The sequence below is a fragment of the Triturus cristatus genome, chromosome 2_2 (assembly GCF_964204655.1).
Source record: "Triturus cristatus chromosome 2_2, aTriCri1.1, whole genome shotgun sequence".
NCBI classification, from domain to species: Eukaryota; Metazoa; Chordata; class Amphibia; order Caudata; family Salamandridae; genus Triturus; species Triturus cristatus.
Window position 1 is genome coordinate 463,457,520 of NC_140582.1, and position 23,315 is coordinate 463,480,834.

At 48.1% G+C, this 23,315-nt stretch overlaps 1 protein-coding gene across 12 annotated transcripts in view; it reads right to left on the reverse strand.

The window, feature by feature from the left end:
• The window catches only part of BLTP1 (bridge-like lipid transfer protein family member 1), a 1,988,102-nt gene extending 1,973,582 nt beyond the window's left edge, over positions 1-14,520 (reverse strand). For 11 of the 12 annotated variants that reach the window (XM_085641559.1, XM_085641555.1, XM_085641564.1 and 8 more), the window contains exon 1: positions 14,306-14,520. The gene's annotated coding sequence lies outside the window, so the exon portion shown is untranslated. The remainder of the gene's footprint in view (positions 1-14,305) is intronic. The other variant, XM_085641554.1, reaches the window with a different exon arrangement.
• Positions 14,521-23,315: the final 8,795 nt, after the last annotated feature.

Here is a 23,315-nt window from a genome sequence, read left to right on the forward strand (position 1 = left end):
ATTTCTGGTGATTTTCAAGTGTTCTAGAACTAGACGTTCAGGAGACAGCTTTCAGTCAGTCAGCATCTGCAGCGTGGCCCCCAGTTAGTGCAGGCTGCTGAACACTGATCTCTCAATAGTGCTTGATACCAGCCCTTGGCAGTATCTTATTTTTATCCAGTGGATACTACCCTGTAGTGTCCTGACTAAAAGGGGAAGCTATATTAAAATCGTTTTCAAGTATGATTCATTGTTCATCACTGGTTGTTACCATGTTTTTGCTCTGATTACGACCCTGGTTAAAATAATTTCTGTAGGGTTGAAACTTAACGAATTGAACTAGTGGACTGATAATAATTATAATAATGTACTCACTGTACTCCTAGTCTGAGTCGTGCTGTGAAAATCTACATTTGCCTCAGCCCCGAGTATTGTACATATGCATTTATAGTACCAGCGCGCATCTTTTGACATTTTTCACTATTCACCTATACTGCGCCATCAGGTTGGAGCACCTGAAATATGATACAGTATCTTTCGCATATTAATTGTTTATATTATGAATAAAACTGTATATTTGCAATTCAATTTATGTCAATATCTTTTAGCCAAGGACGTTTAGGCTTCTACCTCCCCCGAGGAAACCACTGTCCTTTGTAACTAGGAACTATGAGTGAGCATGTAAGTGGGCAGAAAGACAGCACACTGTACAGGCGGCTTGGAGAGTACACATAATTCCACTATAAAGTAATTTGCTCAAGATCCCATGATTTTTGGTCCAATACTGAAGTTGGAATTAGAACCCAGGCCCCCTAAGTTCCAAGGTCAGCAATCTAGCCCCTAGATGAACTCTCATACCAAGACTGGTGCACTGTAGCCATCAAGTCACCCAACAATGGCAAAAAGTGTCACATAGCCATTAAATGGACACAGATACAATATATATACACACAGCATAAATGTAAATATTTCTGCAGTTGACAACTTTAGTTGTCTGTACCTTAAAGTAAGGTTCTCAGACGTGCTTGAGAATTTGTCATAGGAAGTCAGACAGGTATTTCATGGAATTACTGCACATCTGTCAACGGTGAAGCCTTTCAAAGATACATACGCAACAAAAACAGAAGCTATTTACTACACATTTGCTTTTTGGTTGAATAATAAAATGTTTCCCTGTAGGAAATGAAGAATAAACTTCAAAACATGAACACCTCTTACAGACTAAGAGCAGACGGTTGGCGATGGGGACTAATAAATATACTGGGTACCACATTCTAGTTAGAGCTGTAGATGAAGTGAGAGGTATTGAAAGACTTTTAGTGATGTACGCTGCAGCATGCATCTTCAGTGCCTGCAGAGACAGTTTGAGGCAGCAGTGCATTTGGTCTCAACAGGAAACTTCTAGCCAAGGCATTGACGTCTATCAAGCTAGAGGAAGGCAAAGGATATGTTTCTCAGGCGGCAAGTCTCCATCAAATGTTTCATAATCTGCAAAGTCTGACTCTCATTTGTAAATAATACATCAATTCTCAGATTGTCTATGAAGGACACCAATTTCCTTCAAGTGTTTGAAAATTTATCATACAATGAAGGAAGGATATCAATTTTGCATTTTGCATGGAAAAATGGCACTATATTACCATACATTCACTGTTCTATATTACCTAACTGGTCAGTAGTTCAACAGATACTCAGAGCTCTGCTACCATCGATTGCCCACTTCCATCAAGGATCAGTGTAATAGATTTTTTTAATACAGTAAAGACTTCCACAAAGAAACAATCAATCAAAGTATCAACTAAGGAAACATCCAACTGATCCAGGGGGTTGTACGCTTGCTCCAAATCCTCAATTATGCTTTTCCTACTAGGTATCTCTGCAGCTGTGAACAAGCTTCACCAACTCCTTGATGAGCGAGTAGTCCAATCCAAGATCTTATTATAGTATCAAAGGAGTACAAATTTCAATCACAACTTGCTCTGTATTTAAAGTGAGACAATGCTGACAAACCTTGAAATAACAGCATGAAATCAAACAGATAATTTTACTACATGACCAAGATATCTTTCTTTACCAAGCAATTTGACTTAGTCATGTACCATGGTCAAGGTAAATCTTCTACCGGATTTAAAATCCAGGCATCAAAAGGCTAGAAACATTGAATGTTTGTCATCCCTTGCTATTCTCAGTAGATCTCCTTCACTATCACATTTTGATGGGATCAGGGTTCTAGAATTTTCTAAAAACACTGCATTTTGCAAAGACATTAAACTGTCCCGCTAAATGTGAAAACCTATTTCATCAGTGAATTACTGTGCTATTTATTTAACCTATTACATGCTCTCCAGAGAGAGTCATCTGGTTTTGAATTCAAGCATGTGTACCACTCAACAGTATTTACAAATAGTTACGAACATGCTGCCTAGTACAGGGGCCACGTGCTACGCTTGCCTGAGGCTGGGTGCACAAATCTGAGGTATTTTCTATGGACACTAATGTAGGGGTAGATGAAAATGGACATTAAATTGGCCACAACAATTCTGCTTATATCCCAGCTTCAACTGGGCAGCAGATGATTGCTCCCTCTCTTTGTCTCAAGTGTCTATGGAAGTAAAAATCCCATGGCGAGCTCTCATCTCTTCAACACAAAGGCACTTTTATAAAAAAATTAAATGGAGGGAGTCTGTCAATCTCCCTTCAGAATCCTTGTGACTGATCATCCCATTCAACACTTGCCAAGCAGCAAATCTCTGTTGATGTACACAATACTATGTAGCTCTCATTAGGACTACTGATAGCCCTATAGGACAATAGTTGTGGTTTGAAATTAGGACAAATATTTAAGGGGGTGTGGCGAGGCTTGCATTTATTCTCCATTTTATATTCAACTCCTCGAGTTGATATCGCTTCTCGTAGTGCCTTTTGCCATACTTTTCTGCTCACTCGTGAATGTGCTGTATGTGCATTTGCGATAGGCCCTGACACCCTATATAGTCTGTTCTGTTAGTTCCAGGGTCGTACATGAAGAACATGATGCCACAGTTTTTTCTTTCTTTCTATGCTCGTTAGGAGACACCTCATTTTAGCTAGACAAAACCAAATGAGCTGCACTGCGCCTTTGCCACAGTTGATAAGAACAGCGATTTATTAAATACACAGTTTCCGTACTAAAGCTCTTTGAGAGGAGCATTTTCACACCGAGAATTATCACAGTACCGCTACAGACTCCGACCTCCATCCAGCTAAGTTAGATAACCTGTGCACTGCGACCGGCTTCCTGACACCCAAGACCAAGGTAAGACTATCCCAATTGTTCTAGCAGAATATAATGTTATGTCTATTCTCCCTTCAGTATAGAGTAGGTACAGATAGGAGTAGGCAAATATTAGCAACAATTAACATGGTTGAATTGTTCATACTGTTAACCATTCTCACAATGCTGATTACAGTGACGTCTCATCTGTCTAATAATCGCAGCTCACATTTTTTATGCAAGAAAACGGACATTTCAATAAATGTTTGAAAATGCATTGTCGTATCTTTCTTGTCTTTACCTTGGGGGTGCAAGAGGGACAAATGAAAGGGTTAGATCGGTTTCACCGATTCCTTGGAAATTAGAGCGTCATGTTCAAGATTGCCAATCACATCTGTTACCCTGGTTGGATTAGGAGTTAGAAGTGGTACTGTGAGATTGGTGAAACCCACCAACACTCACTGATGATATATCTTGGCACAGAATAACAGATGTTTACTGCATGGAGCTTTGTCTGTCAGGGACAGAATGACAAAAAACAAAGAATAAAAGGCATGTTGTTGAACTTCCAGTTCCACAACTAAAACTATTCATATCAGAGAATAGTCTCTTTTGAGAACGTCAATCAGGTTTGAGAGTTGTCAAGTTACAAATACTTGATTCACAGAAAGACGTTAGAAGCCACACCTAAAGAAAGGGAACCAAAAGTGTTTGTACACTATTCAAAGAAAGTGGCAAAGTGAAGTTGTTCTACCGTAACCTCTTAGTAAAGGCACTTTTTTTCCTTTTTATATCTCACCCATATAACGAGCAACGTGTTCAATTCTTTTTAAAACATAAGGACTGATCAGAAACTCCTAAGTGTTGCGTTATGGCATTTATGAATTCTATGTCAAGACCAGAAGCTCAGATTATGCTCCATTTTCATTTGCTCAACTCAGCTGCCATAATACCAACAAACAACATTAGAGCGAAGGACTACAAAACCTACGAGTCCAAGCCAGAAACAGTCCACAAATCATATGCCTCAGTTGTCACATAAGAACATCCCAAAGGAACAGCACTTTTGGCAGGGTATATACATGACAAGCTTCCTGTTCCGTACTAGAGAGGTAACGTGTAAAAGAGTTGGGTATTAGCCGTCAAGAGCACAAATTGCGCAGAGGTGAGACATCACACAGGTACACTCTTCACCCAAATCATTTAATGGACTCTTGTTTTGTTCAGGCTGTTTCCTGAGTTACATGTATGTATATATGTATGCTATTCAAATATAGGGTGACCGGGCATCCTAGATTTCCCCAGACAGTCCCTTTTTGTGGACTGTCCTGGAATCCCGACAGTTCTAATTAAAATAACAAATGTCCCAGTTTTGGGGAGAGGTGCGGGTAGCGGGCACATTTGATATAAGTTGTTTTGCTTTCGTTGTGAAGACTCTCCTACTGTGCTGCAGTGTCATTGAAAGAGTGCAACAAGATGTAAAGAGGGGAACATCAGAATCTGAAAAGACCCTTAGTTGACGCCTAAGCTTTTGATCTGTTCCCTTAGGTTCATCACATCTGGAAGCAAAGGAGATGGTATATTTAATGAAAACACTGTTTACATTATTTTTGTACAGATTGTGGATGTGGGAACAACTTTAATGTCATCTCACCTTCAAAAAGAAACCCTGTATGTTTTATTTTTGGTTCCATATTGTAGCACAGGTAAATATATATTTCTTATGGATCCTTGTGCATCTCTCCATTTAAAAAAAAAAATATTTTTTTATTAGTTCTCCACATAACATCACGCAGATAATACAACAGTAATAATACTCAGTATACATCATAGCAACAGCCCCTCTGGTCAGTTGTCTCATTGTACCCTATCTTCATGATCACGTGGTTTATATGCATACATTCTTTAGGCTATCGCTCGCTAGCCACATACTGCTATAACGTACAACAATCAGATAACGGCCCATTTCTTGCTAGCAGCCAAGGCGTGCCAGTGCCATTTCATATGAGTAATATAACAAAAAATAAGCCGGCCCACTCCCATCACCCTCCCCGCCCACCCACTTCCACCGGTGTGACCTATCTACTAGCAGTCTATGAATGACAGAACCACAATTCCCTCAGCAGTACTTACTTATCGCAGTAAAATCAGCACGGTACATTCTAACCTCTAATCATTCCATTTCAACAGATGCAATGTATGGTTGTAACAGGGGAGTCCTTACTGCTTTTGTGGTTCAGGGCGATCCCATCTGTGCACTCAGGACCGAGTTTGCATCGGAGTCTGCCTCTGGCGCTTGCAGTGACACAACTATGGCCTCCCATGCCCTTGAAGTCTCCAGCGCCTTATCATTATTAGTCCGCTTGGCATGCTGAAGCCGAACTGTACTTTCACTCGTTGCCCATTTAATTAATTCTACTTTCCACCTCTCAAAGTTGGGCCCTCGCCTTGACTTCAAGTGCGCTGTGATCTCTCTTAGCCAGCAACAAACCCAGGTCTAAAATCTTACTTGTTACCTTCGTTTTGGGTGTATGCGGAAACCAGCGCAGTAAACAAGTACCCATGTCAGGTTCTACTCGGCATTCCGTAACTTCGCAAAGCAGGTCAACTACCTCCTCCCAGTACGTTCCCAGTTGTGGACAACCCCACATCATGTGATGAAACTCCTCCCCCTCCTGAGTACAACGTGGGCACTGGGCAGTGTCTATTTTAAAATACTTATTGATCTTAGCAGGAGTAAGGTATGCCCTGTGTAGTATAAATAAGTGAACCAGCTGGAATCTGGCATTCCTGGTACTTTTTAATGCCCTCCTGACTAATTGAGCCCTGTCTTCGAGGATCTCCTTGCCTAGATCCACCTCCCACTTCCGTTGCAATTCCCTCAATAGCTCCATTTCCTCGCCCACCATGCGCCTGTATAAACATGTAATAGCTTTGAAGGTCCCAGCTGCCATCACTACATACTGGAACGCCATGGACGTCTGTGGTTCCAGTAGTCCCTCCCTCCAATGACGCAGTATTGACGAAACCAGGGCCGAATGTAGTAAGTAATCCCCACGAGGGAGGCCATATCTATCCTGCAGGACCTGATAGGGTAACGTCTTCATATAAATCCCCCAATACTTGTACTCCCGTCTCCCACTCGGCCAACGCAGTCCAGTCCCCCCCGTGCGGGAGGGCGGTGCACATACCCAAAGTTATCTCCGGGGCATAAGGACGGGTAATTCCAGCTCTGCGCTGACTCAGATTCCAACACAGCCTCAGCGTCCGCTCCTCGTTAGAAAGCGTTCCAAGGCGCAGCCGCTGCTGAAGTACGATAAAGGACAGTGCATGGCGTGGAATCCATCGTCCGTCAGGGCCTTCTGGGCCATTAAACTCCCGAGCCACCGCCTAAGTAAGCCACTGCAGTTGAGCTGCCAAGTAATATAGCTCGAAGTCTGACAGAGCCAGTCCCCCATCAGCCCTCAGGCGCATCATCGTAGCCAGTGCCACCCGCCGTCTTCCATTCCCCCACAGACACTCCCTGACAATTGAGTGGAGCGGTCTAAAAGTTGATCCCGGAACCCAAATCGGCAGGGTCCTAAATTAATACAACAAACGAGGGAGCGCTACCATCTTTCAGAGTGCCACCGACCGGCCACCGAAAGTGGCAAAGTGCCCAAAAACGTTAAACTACCCCCAAGTCCTTGCATGGCTCTGCCTATATTACCGTCTAACATGTCATCATTTGTATGATAGATGTTGGTTCCGAGATAGGGCAAGCAGCGAGGCTCCCACCGAATGCCTTCAACATGGGTGGGGCCAGCCTCCGATGGGATCACCAGAAACAGGCAGGTCTTCGCCCAATACACCCCAAGCCCCGAAACCCTGCCAAATGCGTGAAGAAGGGTCATCGCTCCTTCCAGAGCCTCCACTTTATTGGCCAGAAACATAAGTAAATCATCGGCATAGAGTGAAATATACTGCATACCCTCACGTAAGTCTAGCCCGAGATAATGCCGTCCCAGTCTGGCATGTGCCGCTAATGGCTCAATGGCCAATGCAAATAACAAAGGAGAATGCGGGCACCCCTGTCGCGTTCCCCACCCTACTGAGCAAGAGGAGGAAACCATACTCCCCGTCCAAACCAGAGCCGTCGCTGATCTGTAAAGAATTTCGCTCCATCCTACAAAAGCCTCCCCAAGACCAAATGTGCGCATAACTTGGAACAGGTATGGCCATTCCAGGCTGTCAAACACCTTTTCAATATCTACCGATAGGACGGCCGCAGAGGTAACATGACAGTGGTCCTCCCCTAATATGCGGAGTAGAGGTCTTACATTGGTGGCTGTATTCCGGGTTGGGATGAATCCCGCTTGATCACGGTGGACCAGCTGCACCATATATGGGAGGAGCAGAGTTGCAAGATCCTACTCAGAATTTTATAATCGGAGGTTAGCATGGATAAAGGGCGGTAAGCTGTCTTATCAGATGGGTCCTTCCCGGGCTTCAGCATTGGAATAATGACAGCCTCTCTGGTGGAGGCCAGCAATACTCCAACCTTCCTTGCCTCCTTAAAAAACAGCCAACAACTTAGGGGCCAAGAAATCGATGTAAACCGAGTAAAACTCTATAGGCAGCCTGTCCGTACCCTGCGTTTTATTACGTGCCAAATGTTTAACCGCACTCCTTATTTACCCTAGTGTAATCTCCTGTCCTGACAGGTCGGCCTGCGCCTCCTCTAGTTGCGGTAACGCTATATCTGCCAAGAAATCCCCTATGGCATCCCCAGTAACCCGTAATTTGCTCCGGTACAACTCGGTATAATAGTCTAAAAACAACCCATTTATACACTGCTGGGTATACACTGGAGCTCCCGTCAGAGAGGTCAGGTCTAGTATGGGTGTACCCCGAGGGGCCGGGTTGGCCAACCATGCCAGCAGTGTGCTTGCTTTGCCTTGTTCTGCATGCGCACATGCCAAGTATGACTTATGGTTGACACAATGCAACCGCTCTATTTGTACAGCCACTGCCTCTCTAGTGTCCGAGACTTCCCCCTGTGCACCCGGGTTCTCAGGGCGAGCCCTCTCAGCCATTTGCAAACGTTGCTCTGCTGCATCTATATCCCGCAATAGTGTCTTCCATACCCCCACCATTTTAGTGATACACAGTCCCCTTACCACCACTTTAAAAGCGTCCCATTCCAGTGCCGACGTTGACGCCGTGCCCTCATTCTCAAGAAAGTATTGAGTGATGCCTGTCCCGACCTCTTCGCGGAAGACAGGGTCTTCCAATGCCTCTGGCCGCAACCGCCAGGTCGGAATCGCGGGTCTCTCTTGGGCCCAGTGATATTCACTGTGACCCACCTTAGTATGAATGTCTGGGGTGCATAATATTGCATCCAGCCGCACATGTAATTCGTGTAGCGCATAGAAAAAAGAATAATCTTGCTCCCTTGGGTGCTGCACGCGCCACATGTCTATTAGCCCCCCCATCTACTCTGCCTGTGCCGTCTGACTTTGGAAATTCTATGTATGGGCGCTTCAGGCAATGGGGGATGATACCTATCCATATCAGTGTCTGTTATAGAATTGAAATCGCCACCCATAATTACCGGGCCAGTCAAATAGGGCGCCAACCTCTCTGACAGGTGGGTAAAAAAGGCCACCTGGTCCACATTGGGGCCATATACACTACATAATGTCACATCTTTACCATTAAGGCGACCCTCCACTACCACGAATCTCCCTTCTGGATCCACTAAATGCTGCGTCGGCTGAAAAGGGACCCCTGCTCTAACCCACATCAGTGTTCCCCTGGCAAAAGCAGAGTATGTTGTGTAAAAAAGTTGCACTCTCCATCTACGCTGCAACGCCAAGCCTTCTGCGCGGCTGGTATGTATTTCCTGGAGGAAAGCAATGTGGGCCCCCCTGCGCACCAAGTAAGCATGCACCTTATGGCGTCACAGCATTGTATGTATCCCCCATTCATTCCATGTGATGCATTTTAATTCAGGTAACATCCCCAGATTGTAATCGAGGTCCCATAAGTAACTGCTCGCTCCTTGTGGACACACCGGTGGCCCCAGCTTCCCCAAAATAAACACACAAAACCCCCCCAACATCCTCACCCCAGAACAGGCACTAAGACTCTAGTTCCAATCCGAACTAGTAAACTAACTTTTCCTCTGGTAGCTACAGAGGAACAACAAATTGAAAAAGATTGGGGAGATGACCAAGAGCCGAGAAAATCAGATTTACAGTGCCACCACTAACTGGCGCCTTACCCCCAGTGATGATAAAGCCCCAACATCCCGTGGGGCATTCCGCTCTGAGGGAACCACATGTTTAAAAAAAAACAGCCTGCCCTTGTTATCATTACCGACCAATAGCAAGAATAAGCCCATGGGAAGAGGGGGACAAGCAAGGGACAGTCCCCCCCCCAAAAGCTCTCATGGAAAAGTCTTACAGTATTAAGCGTCGGCGATCTCATCTGCTGTCCCAGGCGTAACATGCGGCAGTTGAACACTTCCCGATTCAGTCTGATCTGAGTCAGTTTCCACTGAGCCCTTCTGTCGCCAACACCGATGACGCACCTATTTCCTGGGATATTTCCATCACGTCATGCAACGCTGCCGATCCCTCCTTCTCTGTTGGAGTCACCGTGGGTCTCTGAGAGCCAGGACGGCGCCGTCTGATGAGCCGCGACCGGCGTGGGCATGGTGCGTCCGCAGGCGGCCCTATGCCACTCCCTGCTTCTCCCGTACCTGCTCTATAGGACTCCAACCAAGTCCACGCCTCCTCAGGACTATCATGAAAGTGCGATTTACCGTCCAAGATCACCCTCAAGCTTGCAGGGAACATCAGGGAATATTGAAGGCATTCATCTCGGAGTGTCTTCTTGACCGCCAAGAAAGGAGCTCGACGGCGTTGCACTTCAAATGTATAATCCGGGAACAGTGTCACATTACTATTGTCCACCCTGTAGGGCCCCGAGCCTTGTGCAGCAGCAGGTCCCTATCTTTATAATGAAGTAGTCGTGCCACCACCAGCCTGTGCGGCCTTCCGAATGCCAGCGGCCGAGCCGGTACCCTATGTGCTCTCTCCAAGGTATAGAAGGGGGTCAAGCCCTCAGGGGCAACCTCAGTCTGCAGCCAGCCTTCTAAGTAGTCTACCATATTGGCCCTTTCCACTCCTTCCGGCAGCCCCACCACCCGTATATTATTCCTTCGGTTCGGCCCTTCAGCATCTTCAGCCCTCCGCTCCAGGGCTTGTAATAGGTGCATGACATCCCCCCATCTGAGCCACCAGTGCCTTCGGAGTAGGCTCCAGGACCTCCAACGTCGCTTCTGTCTGCTTCACTCGGTCAGCCAGTTTAGCGAGATCCGTTCTAAGGAGGCCCAGCCCTAGTGCCACATGCGCAAGGTCCTGCTGCAGGGCATCCCTAGTGTCAGTAATGGCTTGGAGTATTTAGTCTACTTGCTGCTGCATCAGTCACTCAGGTTGCAGTTCTGCAGCATCCTGCTTCCCTTGGTCCGCTATCTCTTCCTCCAGCTCTGGGGGCGCTCCCCGCTGCCTCCCTCGTAGTTTCCCCATAGTCTGTGGCGCTTCAGGCCACCAGCACAGCCTCCCGGGGCTCCCCTTACACCGTCCGGGTAGGTCACAGGCACCAAATAACACCCGTAGCGAGCAAGGTCCCACTCACCAGTGCCCACAGCAGTCCGCTCGCCGAACGGTTGTGAACCAGGGGATCCCTCCGCCACCTCCGGCCAGCCCCCTGTTCAACCGCTCATTCAGCAATCTCCATTAATTTTCAGCATCCCAAGTGCGGAGTGCTCCCCTTCCAGCGGTCCACTCCGCTCCCCCAGTTATGCGGTGTGGGAAGATTGTCAGTCGGAGGGTAGTGCATCTCAACCAGGGCCCCGCCCAATAGTGTCACTCTCCTCTGGGTCTTAAACAGCCATATAAGTGCTGCGAGGATAGGGAGGTTCGCGGTGATCTATCCAGTGGCAGAACACCAGCAATAAATGTCTCCCCTTATGCGAAGGCCCTGGAGGTCTACCCCAGTCGCCGCTGGGGATTTACTTCAACTTGCCCCCAGTTGCAATTTCCACCGGCCGCTGGTGCAACCAGAATGTCAGCCAGGCCTGTCCTCTGCGCTTCCAGCCATGGCAACAATCCGGGCCCTTGGGAAGGGAGGCGTCGCCAAGCCCCTCGCTGGTCCCCACTCTTCAGGGCCGTCGCTGGCCGCTCCGCGGCCTGCTCGTCTCCCCTCTGACCTCGCTGCACTCACAGGCTCCTCCGCTTCCAGGCCAGCTCTCACAGCTGTCTCTGCGGCCCCGCTCGGCCCGCACTCCGGGGGTCCCGCTGTCAGCTATGGCAGACGGAGCCAAACACACTCAGCAGGGCTCCACCATCCCAGTCGCCGCCGGGGGTGCGCTTCCGTTTATCCACACTCGCGGAGTACGCTGCTCGTAGGATCACTTAAAATGGCGGCCAGGTCCTTACTCAAACCTCCAGCAAAGATCACAAAACGGATCCCGAGCAAGAGAGCCCCGCTCGGCCCCCCCCCCACAGGCCTCCGCTTACCGGGGTTGCCGCAGACCGTTCGTCTGCCCCCTCTTCTCTCTGCCGCAGGCCACCACACAGTTGGGCAACCCCGGAGCCAAGCCAGCCCTCGCAGTTCTCGTGGCTATGCGGCCCCCGCTCCGCCTGCACTTCAGGGGTCCCGCCGGACACAGAGTTGGATGCCACCCGTCGCGCTCAGCAAAGCCCTCGCGACCTTCAGGGCTGTTTTCCAAGTCCTTTCTCTGATTTCTCTACGGGCGCCAAGCGGCCGCCACCAGTGCCATCTTGAGCGCGCGCAGGCCGGGCTCTTCGTTTCACTCAGCTTTCGGCCGTCAGCGGGGATCCGATCCCGCCTATTACCGCCGTTTGCAGCTCCCAGTGCGTGCTAGCGCAGTCCCAGGTCCTCGGGTGGCTATCACCGGCTCCCAGTGCAGGATAATCGGTGGGGTCAGTACGGAGCTCCCGGCTCACACGTCCATCCTCATCGGCTCCTTAGCCTCTGCCCCTTGTGCATCTCTCCATGTTATATGTTGTATGCTTGTCTATACCCGTATCAAGTCTTGGATTATACCTGGTTTTTGGCACTTTCAGCTCTGTGTGTGCCTTTTTCAGGTGCAGCCAAGACTACAAGACCCAGAATGCCAACAGGCTCAACGATCTACTCATAAGGCAACTTGAGACATCTGTAATGTCTTCCTTCAGCTAGGTAAAGCTTCAAAAAATGGTTTATGGCATGAGTCAGTGTAGTCCTTCCATGGTAAGTCAAATCATTATAATTAGCATGACCTAGCGTCCTGGATTTGCTGAGACAGGCCTGTTTTCTCACGAAATTTCTCTGCAACTGTCAGCGCATGTCCTGGTATTCGAAGCCGATAGATGGCACATAAGGAGGAAAGTTTGAGTGTATTTTGGAGCAGAATCAATTACTAGCTCTTATCAGAAAAATCTTTATTTAGCACAATAATACAAGGTGTAAAAGCTGCTTTTAATTCCCTGTTGTACCTATTGTCTGTATTTCTTATGTTTGTACTGTCAATTAAGCGTTCCTCTGCCCGTAAGTCGATGCAAAATGAAAGCCCTACTTCAATGTTTGTGGACTGTCTCGCTTTTTGGTTCACAAAATCTGGTCAGTCACCCTATCCAAAGAGAATAAAGAAATGCCTACACACACTTACTTGTCCAGTGAGCGGTCTAATGCGCTGCTGCGGCACTGTGGTGAGACTAAGCCACGGTTACTCATAGTACGGCCTGTGGGCCGCCAGCGGCCCGGCAAGCCTTTCTTGGCGGCCCGCAGACCTTGCAGACATCCTACCTGTGTTTTAAAAAAAATATTAAATAGTGTTAGCAAACACTGCCGGGTGCAGCAGCCCGGACTCTGAGACTCTGTTCTGTGGGGGCCGGGGGATTCCAGTGATTGTCAAAGTGGAGATGCAGGGGCCTAAGAGGTGAAATACAACAAAGCTTTATTAACATGTAAATGGTCTTTTGAAGTACTCAGGTGCGGCTGTGTGTGCGCGCTGGGAAGCTGTCTCAGCCTGGGGTGACAGAGAGGGAGATAGAGGGTGACAGAGATAGAGGGAGATAGAGGGTGACAGAGATAGAGGGTGAGAGGGAGAGACAGAGGGAGAGAGAGAGAGGGAGAGAGAGAGAGGGAGAGAGGGAGAGAGAGGGAGAGAGGGAGAGAGACAGAGAGATCTTGGGTCTAGTGGCTCAGTGGGCGCTCCTGGTCACAATTTGTTTTGCTTTAGCCCCGCCCCCACCGGTTCGGCCCTCGGCCACAAACCACACTGTAAATTTGGCCCCCGAGAGAAAGTTTGTGAGTACCCATGGACTAAGCCAATAACTCTACACTTGGCATGGCATACGCAATACGACCTGATAGCTTCATTCATTCTGCCATCACCATCAAAAGCATAAAATCATCCACAGTTTCAATTCGGGGTAGTATATTTAATTAATCACAACCATATCCATCTTAGCCCGACCATATATTGTTTTCTGATTATGTATTTCCAACAGCACTTTTAAACGAAATGTTCACTCAACAAACAGCTTTTTATCTGTAGGATCAGAATTATAATATTGCTCTTCTTTCCAGACTTCATAGTTCCAGTAAGCAAACATGCAGAGTATATTATGCTTTACGGTCCCATCGCAATGCTGATTTTTTTTATCAGACTTTCCTAAATCACTCTAGACTTCAGCAACCAACAGGCTATAATCTTTACTTTACCGCGATATAAACATTTTGAAAGGTTCTAGTGTGACTCCCGCATAAGCTATATTTGAGATAACTAGAGTACCTTTTACGTTAAAGATCATGGGTAACACAGGTAAACACTACACAATTCTTTAGTGTGTTCATCTTATGCAACACACATAAATGCGACGAGCCTCAAAATAAACAATATGTATATATATGAAACACAAAGAAGTCAGTAAAAGTTGGTTATTTTATGCAGTAACAGATCAGGAAGCCGAAGGATAACCCCACTGTCGAAAAGGTGACCACCCTTGTCCGCGTTACCTGAGTTCAGCTTAATGTCGGTCTTCCATTGCTGATGTTTTAGTAGATGTTATTAATCCGTAATTTTAGCACGTCAGGGACGCATAACAACCAATCCATCTGCTGAACATATTCAGTAAGCAGTCTGAGATGCGGAAGTACTGGTAACTTGTAAAATGATTTAGGATTGGGGCATAAGGAGCACCTCAGCCAATTGTAGCGCAGCACACAATTCCAAAGCTGATTGGCTGAGGGGTCTGTACATGCCTTCGTCCCAGCCCTCCTTTTTTTTAAGCTGTCGGATACCGCCCGCCTGGTTTAGATTCAACGATTCGTCACTGACTTGGGGCAGCTGTATGCTTTCGGGCCAGTGGGAAGGAGGGTGAGGCAGGCAGCTTGTAGTAGGGTGCCACTTGTTTACAGTGAACAATGGTTAGACTCTGTACTAGTGTGTTCACGATTGACAGTTGGGCACCCCCCTTTGCCTTTCTAATCGTTTCTGAGGCTCGGGGGGGGGGGCGGCTCATATAAGAGGCTCAGCTGTGTCCGCCAGAAGACAGAGTGGTAGTTCTCCTAGGCGAATGGGACATTTTCTGACACTGCTTATTACGTTTGTTTTGTGGTTTTTGTTCGATGCGTACCTTGCTTGATAGTACATTGACTGCTCTGTGGTGTTTCAGACAGCATATCAAACGTTTTGTGACATCCCTACTAGGGTGGACAGTGACAGGTCCCATTTGTCATGGTACCCAGGCATGTGATAATCTGCATGGCGGGTCATATATTCTTCTTGGCACACGTATGCTGATTGCTTTTTGCATGGCACCTACACCCCAGAGAGGCTTTCATGTTGGCTTTTAAAAGATGGTTTGATAATTGAAAATTGTCTTCGTTCTCGAATATTCACTGGTGATGGATGACTTAGACTGAGGCATTTGTAGTAACCCTATATGTTAAATGTAGTGTTGATATGATGTTTACATTATTGATGATAACCATTGCTGTGTTGATACCCTTGTGGTGTTCATTCCTGTCCCTCCCTTCCTCTTGTGTCTGTTTGCGTGAGTTCTCTTGAGTGCTCTTTAGATTTTGCCGAAATCTCTTGTATTTATTATATCTTAAAAGGGGGCTCTTATTAGTTTCCACATTTCTGTGTTCCCTCGCTTTTGGTGGAACTTTTTTTTTTTGGTGAACTTTCCCTGGCTGCACACATTTACGATGCTTCTAATAAAGCTTTTCACACTGCTTAAGCCCCTTTCACTGTCAAGATAAGATCTCTTCCCACAGATAAGGCAGACAGCTTCTAACTGTATGCTGTCATGCTTGCTTTTTAGCCAGCGCGCATGTGCTGCTCTGCGAGGCATTTAGTAATGGCTTTTAAACCCTGAACACACACTCGTGTGTGTGTTTTGTTTTTTATTATTTGAGTCTATGCTCAACCTAGACTATAAAATACTGTCAACTCGCCTACTCCTGCATTTGTCAACATTGATGCACCAAGACCAGGCGGGCTTCATTCCCACCAGAAATACGCCATTAAATGTCAGGCGGCTGCTACGCGTCTTAGAGGCTAGAACCAACTGTGAGGGCAATGAGACAATCTTTGCAGTGGATAGTGAAAAGGCCTTTGACAGCCTGGAATAGAATTACCTCTTCAAGGTGATGAAGAGGTTTGGATTGGGACCTGAATTCATTAAGTGGACGGCTCTGCTCTTTAAAGACCCTACCGCCCGGGTCAAGACGAACATACTAATCTCTGACATCTGTAGAATAGAGCGGGGTACACGACAGGGGTGTCCATTGTCGCCCCTGCTGTTTGCCGTTGCAATGGAGCCGATGGCAGCAGGGCTCGTACAGGTCAGTATTTTCAAGGATTAGAGGTGGCCGGACAAATTCATCATATTGCATTGTATGCAGATGATTTGCTGTTGTCCTTGCAGATGCTGGAAAAGTGCTCAGAGGGGCTAAAGAGCTTCTGCACGGCCTGGGGCGAGTGGCAGGCCTAAAAGTGAACTGGAAAAAGTCATGTCTCTTTTCTGTCCGAGCGAGTAGGGTGGGCCCACAGGAGTTGGAAGGTGTATGGTGGTAAAATCACTGCTTGACGTACTTGGGCACCCAGATATATAACACTCAAGGAGACTTATTGGAAGGGAACGTAGGGAGAGCCCTGAGAGGAGTTAAGAGCAGTTTCGACTTCTAGGGGACCCTGCCTCTGTCGGTGGCGGGTAGAGTTGCCCTCCTGACGATGGTGACACTGCCAAGGCTATTTTATTACTACGGAGTACTGCAGGTTTGGCTCCCGGCGCAAATGTTTAACCAACTTAAATCACTGGTGACGATGTTCATATGGGGCACCAGTAGACGGAGGGTAGCACTCACCACCCTTATGAGGCCGAGAGCAGAGGGGGAGCCATCAGTCCCTGACTTCGAGTACTATTACATAGCAGCACAATTACAATGGCTCACAAAGTGGGTGGCAGGCAAACTCAGAGGGGCAGGAGAGCAGAGAGTTGGGGCCCCAAGCTTGCGACTATTATCGCGAGTAGTACTGAGACTCCCTAGCCGGGACCGTGATACCCCAAGGAACTGAAGACAGCACGCAAGTGTTGAATAGGAGCTTAAGGCGATCCAAGATTAAACACCCCTACGCCCCAGAGATTCCGTTGGTAATGTGTGAAGGGCTACCTCATGGAGGCGACTGGCGTAGATTGGAAGCCTGGGGAGCTCTAGGAATATCCACAATGGGAGACCTATATGAAGAGGGTAATCTGATCTCATTTAACGATCTTAGGGAAAGATATGATATACCTGGGTGGGATTTTTTGTTGCATACAGCCCTTAGAGCAGCAATAAGTAAATACTGGAGGGAGGGACTCACAGAACCAAAGACTTCGACCGGATGCCAATATGTGGTCACTGCGGCTGGCACCTTTAAGGCGGTCACATGTCTTTATAGGCGACTCACATATGGAACACTTCCCCCTCTGACTAAGGTACATCAAGAATGGGAAGCTGACTTGGACGAACCAATAGCGGACAAGGAGTGGGGGGAGCTGGTGGAAAGTGCATGGAAAAGCACTAGAAATGCAAGGTTTCAATTGGTAAATTTTTATGTGCTGCACAGGGCCTACCTTACTTTGGGTAAGATCAATAAATACTTTAATACGCAAACAGCAGCCTGCCCACGCTGCAATAGAATAGGAACAGAATTTTTACACATGTTTTGGCGCTGCTCGAGTCTAGGGGCCTTTTGGGAGGAGGTAACCACAATTCAGACGGATGTGACCAATAAAGAGATAGCTAATACACCTGGCTACTGCCTTTTGCACTGGTTCCCCCACAATACTAAGAACAAAGTAACAAGCAGGTTCCAGGACCTTGGCCTGGTCTTGGCTAAAAGAGATATTACCAGCCACTGGAAATCGAGGGATGGCCCTAACACGCTTGGGTGGAAAAAATAATTTATAAAATGGGCAGAGTGTGAGGATACCGTTAGATTGCAAACAGCTAAGAGGACAATAAGTGAAAAGCCACTGGAGACAGCTAGGGTGTGGGCAGCGTTGCTGGACTTGTTAAAGAACCCGGAGAATATGGGAGATGAGGACCAAGTGGGAGGGGCCACTGATGAAGATGGCTGAACCCTGTGCACTAAATTTTATCAAAGCAGTGGACACCCAACTGTTACATCCCCTCTAGTTGTCAGAATACCAATTGAGATGCATGCTGGTTGGCAATAGAGCCAGGAGTAGAGTATCCTCAGATCAGCTAGATAAAAGATTGGCTATACGTGACACGCCTTGGGGGGAACTGTTGTGGTTAGTTTATAAAAATGAGTAGTGAATACAGGATCTAAAAGGAGTGAACGATTGCACTGATCTTAAGTCAATTAATATCACCTTCCTAGTTGGACACTGGGAATAAAGGGGCTGGGCTACACAAATGAGAAATCTGAATATAGAAGGCATGTACCTGTAGACCATTGTGGACTATAGCTTAATGTAAGTAACTTTCAATGCTAATGTACTTTGTTGACTATCAGAAAATTCAATGAAAATCTGTTTACAAAGAAAATAGAATATTCAACTCACTTTGATCCCCAGGGACCCTCAAGAGGCAAGGGGACTTCATCCCCAACCAAGAGCGCGCAAGGAGGTGCATTTGCAGAGTGGTGGAGAAAGGGAGGGTGGCCTGTGACCACCTCTCAGCAATCCCACTGTGTGGGTCTTACTGGAGGTAACAGGTAGGCGAGTTGGTACCAAAGAACCCCCTGCAGGGAAGGGGACTTCCTTCCCCAACCAAGAGCGCACCAGGGGGTGTGGCCTGGTATCAGATCTCCGCAATCCTGCTGTGTGGGACTTACTGAAGGATATCCTTGGGGGCCAATGACCCGTCCTGTTACCTCCAGTAAGTCCCACACAGTGGGATTGCTAAGAGGTTATCAGAGGCCACGCTCCCCCTTTCTCCAGCATTCTGCAAACATGCCTCTTGGTGCACTACTAGTTGGGGGATGAAGTCCACTTTACTTCTGAGGGACCTTGGTGGCCAAGAAACCCTCCTGGTAACTCCTGTAAGTCCTACGCAGCGGAATTCCTGAGCGCTAGTTGGAGGCCCAGATCCCTTTCTCCACCACTCTGCAAACGGGACTGCTAGTTAAAAAAAAAAAAAAAACATTGAAATTCACTGAAAAAAACACAGGTTTCAGGGACATTATAGTTAGAAATCCGCATTTTAAAAAAACTTGGAAATTCACAGAAAAAAACCACAGGTTTCTGGGACTTTATAGTTAGGAATTAGCTTTTTAAAAACTTTGGAAATTTGAGATGTCATCAATGATGTTACTGACCACGTCATGAGTGATGTAATATGTGAAGTCATCAGGAGTGCATTGCGGGGGTGTGAGTTATAGTTAACAGCTAAATTACTCTGGTTTTGTATGAGTGAAATGTCAGACTAACTATAACGTCCCTCTAACCTTTGTTTTTTTTCTGTGAATTTCTAAGGTTTTTAAAATGCTAATTCCTAATTATAACGTCCATTAAACCTGTGCTTTTTTCAGTGAAAAAACAATATACACATTTATATATTGAACAAAAACAAACGTCCCAATCTGAACATTAGAGCGGCACTCCACAAAGCTGGTTATTTTTACAAATTTGATATTTTATTCCTTATTCCTCACTTCGTCATCTACGCGTTTCAGCTTTTAAAATCAGCCTTGTTCACAAAGACGCCATATACCCTTTACACTTCTTTATAAGGGGGTGTGCTAAACAAAAAAGCAACAACAGACTACACACTTTCATTGACAGTGAAAGAGGCCTATGAGGACATTTAGACACAAATCATCAGCGCCATCTTTCAATGTGCAAATTACACAAACTTTAAACAACTGCTTTCTTACTTATATAAAAGCAGAAACCTTTAACATAAAAGTCTCTAGATTCAAGATGTATAAATATAAATACAGATTGATAGAGTTAAAAGGGAAAACATGATATTAATTCGTAATCCTAGCTTGGTTTCACACAAGTTTAAGTTGCTTTCACATTAAAATATACAGCACTCTCTTATTCCTGAAATAGGTCGAACCATTTAAAATCCATTAAAAAAACCAGAATGTTTTCCCAATACAAATCCATCAGAGCTGCTTATCAAATGGCAAGTGCCCACAATTATATTGGATTTAGTTGGAGGTTTAAAGTGTTGAAATGTCACTTCCTGTGTCCAGTGCCTAAATAATTAAGTGAGCCAGATCCCAGGGGCATGTGGAATTATTTTTAAAAAGGAGGGGTGGGGGGAGGAGCCTAGCGCTTGACCAAGATGGCCGCGTGAGCTTTGAGCTCCCGAGACCCTCGTGCCCTCTGTCGTCTATCCTGTATATAATCCTGTTTGTATGCATGGCATCGTGTAGATGACTTGTCAGGGAGGCGATCGATGCCACCCGAGGTCGAATCGCCCACCGGGAACCGGAGTTATGCATGGCGGAAGATTGAGGCCCATCTCCGAGGGATGCCAGGGGCTCGAGTTGGCAGGATGCCCGACCTCTAATTGAACAACAGCGGCCAGGCGAGGTGTGAACTGCCGGACGGAGGTCCCTATCCTTTCACTTTCACTTTCTCGCCCTTTGTCTGCCCAGCCCAGGGAGTGCTCGCGTCTGCTTTATTATCATTTGGACGCTCTGCATGCCACACTGGCGACCCATCGTAAGACGGAGCACTCCTGATCTCTCTCGCTGAGAGAGGGCAGTCCTGTTTGACCCGACTTGCTTGAGCCCACCATGTCGGGCAAAGCAGAGGTGGACCGGCCGAAGCCCAAGGCCACCAGGCGGGGAGCCTACACTCAAGCCAATAACATGGACCGCTATGCCCAGCAGAAGGGGTCACCGGGTGCACCGAGCCAGTCCCCGGACACACAGAAGACTGCCTCACCCTTGGCCCCGGAGCTCTCACTGCAGGATGTCATGGGTGCACTCGACGGGCTGCAGACTTCGATTGGGAGACAGTTGGATGCCCTGGCGCACAAAGTGGATACCATCTTGGTGGATGTGAATCTGATCCGCGCGGATTTGGGCAAAACAAATGAACGGGTCAAATCCCTGGACATCAAGACCACGGGCCTCGCCGATGATGTCTCGGACCTGCAGACCGAGGTCCGTAAGTTGCGGACCGAGAATGATCTCGCCGCCCGTCGGCTGGAGGACTTCGAGAGCCGGGCCAGTCGCAACAACGTGCGCGTTATCGGGGTCCCGGAGTCCTCGGACGAGACTTCAGTGGACCTGCTCGTGGAGGACTTGGTGCTCAATCATCTGCAGCCTAAGGGTCTAGGGAGGTTCTTCGCAGTTGAGCGGGCCCATACAGTGCCGGGTGGGCGGCCCAAGGTGGGAGCCACACCGAGGCCGATCGTCGCCCGGCTCTTTCATTTTCGAGACCGGGACGCTATCCTGCAGGCCTCGAGGGTAACGGGCCCGGTCCCCTTCCAGAACGCGTCGGTGAATTTCTATCCTGACTTCACCCAGCAGGTGCAGAGGCAGCGGCAGGGCTTCCTGGGGGTGAAGAGGAGGCTTCGGGAGAGGGAACTGAAATACGCCATGCTCTTCCCTGCCAGACTACGTGTGGTGTTTGAAGACCGAACATTCTTCTTTGAGTCGCCTGCCATGGCGGATGAATGGCTGGACGCTCTGCCTCGACGACGCACGGAAGAGGACACTGCCGTAGACAGGGACAGTGGCCGGGATGAACAAGGTTGATGTCTTCGGAACCGGACTGACTCGGACTGACTTTAGATAATGACTTGCAGTAAATACGGAGGTTGTGGGAGGACGAGGGGAGCTCTTTCCTCCCTTAGGGTACTTTTTGTAGATTTTGGGTTTGGTAGGGCGACAGGCACACTGCAAGTTGTGGGGGCTTTGTAAGCTGCAGCAGGGGTGCAGGGTGGGGGGGGTTTCCGGGATTATGGGTTTGTTGTTGGGGGGTTTCCGCAAGGCATAGTGATTATTTCCAGGACTGTTCCATGGTGGCTCTTCGGGTGTGGGGTGGGCCTCTTCACGTTTGGGGATGGGGGGTAGGGGTTTAAGTGTTATAAGCTGGGATGTTAATGGTTTGGGGGATCGCATTAAGCGTGGGATTGTTTTGCAATTCTTGAAACGGTCATTGCCGGATGTTGCCCTGCTGCAGGAGACGCATCTTATAGGTAATACGTGCTATGCCCTGAATAGGAAGGGTTATAAATTCATAGCTCATTCGGGATTCTCCTCTGGGTCCAGGGGTGTGGGCATCCTAGTCAGAGCCTCGCTACCATTTGAGGTGGACTCCACCATTGTTGATGATAGGGGGAGGTTTGTGGCGGTGGCGGGGCGGTGGGAAGGAAGAACTTTGGTTTTAGTTTCGGTTTATGTCCCGCCGGCCCTGCAGGCCTCCACGTTCACAGATCTGGGTAGGGCCCTGCTGGATCTCCCGGGGGGTATGCTTGTAGTGGGAGGTGATTTCAACGCTGTTGGCTCCGGCCTGCTGGATAGATACCCGCCCAGAGACACTGGGGGGGCTCAGAAGTGGCTTCCAGACTTTCTAGATACGCTTGGCCTGATAGACTGCTGGAGGCTCCGGCACCCCACACAGAGCCAATACACTTTCCACTCCGGGGCGCATGGTAGCCTTTCTAGGATTGACTACCTACTCACTCTGGCTGCGCATGCCTCATTGGTGTCTGAGGCCAGGCACATGGCGCGTGGTATATCTGACCATTCGCCGGTGTGGGTCAGGCTGGATCTGGGTCGAGAGGGAGGGGGAAGGGTGGCCCCTATCAACCCTTGGTATTTCCGAGACCCCAAGATGCGCAGCGCGCTGGTAAAGACAGTAGATACTTTTTTCAAGGACAATCAGGGATCCGTGGACTCGGCAGTGTCGCTGTGGGAAGCATTTAAGACCGTGCTGCGAGGGGAAGCCCTCTCCCTTGTAGTGGCTGCCAAGCGGCGGAGAGATGGCGAGGTTTTGCAGGTTGAGGAGGAGATCGCGGCTTTGGAGGGAGCGCTGGAGGAGGAGGTTACAGAGGCCTCACTGCATGAGCTGTGCTTGAAGCAATCCGAGTATAAGGACCTGGTGACGAATGCCGCTAAGACCCTCGGTAGGGAACAGCAGGGCCGTCTGTATGATGTTGGTGACAAGGCCGGGAAACTCCTGGCTTGGCTGGACAAAAAAGAACGGGTCAATAGAGTAGTGCCGGAGTTGACGGGAGAGGGGGGAGAGGTGATTGTGGAACCTGAGAGGATTGTGCAGTGTTTCTCGGACTATTTCCGTATGGTTTATGCCTCAGTGTCGGACAGGCCGCCCGAGGACTCGCGTGACCTCCTGCGTGATATTGCATTGCCCTGTCTCTCTGATATAGATAGGGACGATCTAGATGGTGACATAACGGTCGATGAGGTGGCGGGGGCTATCCGCTCGTTGAACTCGGGCAAGGCCTCGGGTCCGAACGGCTTGCCGGTCGACCTGTACAAGCTGTTTCCGGATAGGGTTGCCCCTCACCTGCGTGCCAT